Source organism: Clinocottus analis, unplaced genomic scaffold (assembly GCF_023055335.1).
Source record: "Clinocottus analis isolate CAN_PGR_092001 unplaced genomic scaffold, fCliAna1.0.p SCAF_7, whole genome shotgun sequence".
NCBI classification, from domain to species: Eukaryota; Metazoa; Chordata; class Actinopteri; order Perciformes; family Cottidae; genus Clinocottus; species Clinocottus analis.
This window is the reverse complement of record NW_027176229.1, coordinates 9,910,677-9,914,118: the sequence shown is the minus strand read 5'-3', so window position 1 is coordinate 9,914,118 and position 3,442 is coordinate 9,910,677. Positions and strand designations below refer to the sequence as shown.

At 43.5% G+C, this 3,442-nt stretch overlaps 1 pseudogene; it reads right to left on the bottom strand.

The window, feature by feature from the left end:
- Window positions 1-460: 460 nt before the first annotated feature.
- Window positions 461-3,442, bottom strand: LOC137805179 (leucine-rich repeat transmembrane neuronal protein 4 pseudogene; annotated as a pseudogene).

Here is a 3,442-nt window from a genome sequence, read left to right as displayed (position 1 = left end):
GAGAATATATGGTTATATAAAAAAATATTCCTTTTTTGTTTTTTGGCTTTACTGGACTGGCATACCTTTTCGTCTCATGTAAAAGCAAAGAATGCCATCGCCTTATTGGGCTCCATCTGCATTAAAAGCTAACCTGTGAATGAGAAAATCAAGAGAATACCTATACACTTATTTATATTAGAGGCTAGTTCGAGATGGGTAACCCAGATATAATTAAATACTGGTGTCAATACCAGGAGAGGATGGAAAAGAGAGGCAGAAAAAGAGAAATGTGATGAAATATATGTCAGCTCCCTTCGCATGCAGCAGCAAATCCAATAAATTGTATAACATTTAGAGCACAATGCATGGATTTAGAGACAGAGGGGTTTTTTTCTCTGTATGATGCACCAGTCGTCGATATTCTCATCACACACAATTTTTCATCAATTGTCGAGTCAGTCTTTTAATTGTACAGTCATTATCACATAGAATGGCTAGTCCCTATTGTGTTATGTCTTTACACAAACAATGCAGAATCATAATGATAGGAATAATCAATACAAAAATCTTTATGAAAATCAACATTGTTACTTCTGACACATCAAGGACCTGACACGTTTTTTTTTACAGCTTGGAAAACATCAGTCCTGAGATTAGACTTGAATATAGTTTGTTCAGCATGTGCCGCAATGACTGCAATGCAACTTTATCATCAATTAGAACGGATCAATTAATGAGAGAGAAGAGCATCTTGTAGTCAGGAGATTGGTTTCATGCAAAAGATCTCAGGACGCTCACTCTACGATTGTTTCCCCACATATAGTGGCCGTGCTACTTCTATAGTTGCTGCAGTGATATGCCAAATGCAACAGTTTAACTAGACAAACAGTATATTGTGAGAATAAGGTGCAACCCTTCCAAACAGAAGTCAGTAAACCAGGAGACTATCGGATCATCCCCTTACACACTCACACAGAGACACTCAAAGATGCACACATACATCCTGCTTTACAAGATACATAATACAAATCAAAACTATCAAGTAAAAAGTGTCTTTGTTGGTTTGTATGTCCTATGGCAATATAGTTTGACTCAGAATGAGGTCAGTCTCTCCACAAGGCTCACTGGTGGTCCAGGCAGTCGATTAGATCGTACACAGCTAACCTGGCTGACCACACCACTGTTCTTGTGTCAGTCAGGGTGATAATTAGCTCAAAACATATTCCCATCTTATTTTCCTGTGCACATAATGATATACGAAGCCCCCAAGTATTACCTTCAGTGTCCAGAATCTTTCATCTCACATTAGAGATAAGAGCACTTACTCTTGTGGAAAGACCATTTACCTCTGCTTAGCAATTGCACTTTTAGTCTTGTAAGGTAGAATTGACAGCTCAGACCTCACATTCGATGGATCCTGATATGGTGCATGTGCACGGCCTCGTCTCATTCACCAAAGAGTCCATTGTCTCGGAGTTGGAATGGTAGCTCAGATAGTACTCTTGCAGCTGAGAGTTAAGGTCCTGCTCCTGCTTACGGGACTTTTTCCTGCGCTTATGGTTGACTGAGTGCTGCTGCAGCTGCCTCATGGTGTTGGGATAGCGCCTCCACGAGACATAAATAACCAGGAGGATCAATGCCACTGACAGGAACAGGGCTACACTGCCTGCAATGATTTTATGGAAAGCCATATGTTCAAAGTGAAGCTCTGGGATAAAAGATGTCGGGGGTTCGGGGGAGACGGGCGATGCGGAGCTCATGTTTGTGGACTCTGTAGTCTTTCTGTATGTCCCACGAGGACGGCCGGCCGAAGGGGTTAACCACTGGACAGGGGACTCAGTACCAGGGTCTGTTGTGAGGTCAGAGGGAGTTGTGATGTTCACAATTTGGGAGGAAGTCAGAACGATGAGAGAAGTGGTTGAGAAAAAATAAGACACGTCCGCACACGTGGAATGATTCTTCATCACGTCCACGACTCTTTCACCCTGCACAGACTTGGGGCTGCTGCATATCATACTGATGTCTTTAGAGTCTTTAAAGTTTCTGAGCCATCCCATGAGAGGACAGATGCTGGGGCTGCAGTCCCAGGCGTTACCTGCCAGGCTGACAGCAGTTAGTGAGGTCCACGCTGCCACAGCCTTTACAGGCACACTACTGAGCTTGTTTGATTCAAGGTTAAGTATTTGTAAGTTCGGCATACACTGGAAAACCGTCGGATCCAACATTTGGATTTCATTCCCTGACAGGTCCAATTTCTGGAGTTTGTGCCAGGTCCATGGCACGCCTTGATTGATGGATCGTATGCGGTTCCATTGTAAATAAAGAGTCTGCAGGTTGGTAAGGCGCGGGAAAATGAAGAAATTAATCCTGGAAAATTGATTGTGCTCTAAATGAAGCTCTTTCAACTTGAACAGCCCTAAAAACGTTGTGCGGGTGAGGCTCCGCAAGCGATTGTAACCTAAGTCCAAAAATTCCAGGCTGCGGCATTCAAGGAAAGTACGAAGGACGATCTGCTTCAGGCCATTTGATCGAAGGTGGAGATTTTGTAGTTTGCGCAGACCGTAAAAATGCCCTGGTTGCAGAGACTGCAGCTGATTATAGGACAGGTCCAGATTTCGCAAGTTTGGTATTGCGCTGAATGTGTTATTGTCCAGATGAGTTATTTTGTTGGAACTAAGAATGAGTTCTTTGAGCCTTCGCACCCCATGGAAGGTCAAAGCATCTATATCTTTGATGGAATTGTGGTCCAAGTAAAGCCAGATAAGCTGATTGAGGTGAGCGAACTGGTACGGCAACAGAACCAGCAGGCTGTTGTAGCGCAGAGACAGACCTTGGCATCCTGTGGTGATGTTTTCTGGGATGCCTTGGAAGATGCCAGACTCGCAATAAACAATCTTGCCTTCGCAGCGACAACTCGCAGGGCACATCCTCTCCCCCTTGCTGAGCAGCAGCAAAACAGCTGCCTGCAGAAGAAGACATGATAACCTCCAGTCCAACATCACAGAACCTGTTGGGGGTAGAGTGGGGCACATGCAATCAAAGGGATGACATGGTTTTTCGAGAATGTGTTTGTTTAAAGACGTTGAAATAAAAAGATGCGAGTAATTCATTCTTCAAACAGGAGATGGTGTAGTGAGGAGCAGCTTGAGGTCTGATGTCTGAGACACCAGAGCGAGCCGCCTCATGAAGAATAGAACAGTCTGACGTTGGCTACTTCTGAGGTGAGAATGTGTGGAAATATTCCGACACAGAGAAGGAAGTGGAGTTGAGCAGGTCATTTAAATGAGTGTTTGAATAAATAGTAGCCCTCCTTACTCTCTAGATGTAAGATATTCAGTTTCTGAACTATTCAATCTGTCAGTAGGCAATGAACTGGTAATAGCTTTAGTCTCAATTATACAGAGAGCCACAAGAGGGAGAAACTGTCAGTAAATTGTTAAGAACACAATAACTTACCCAT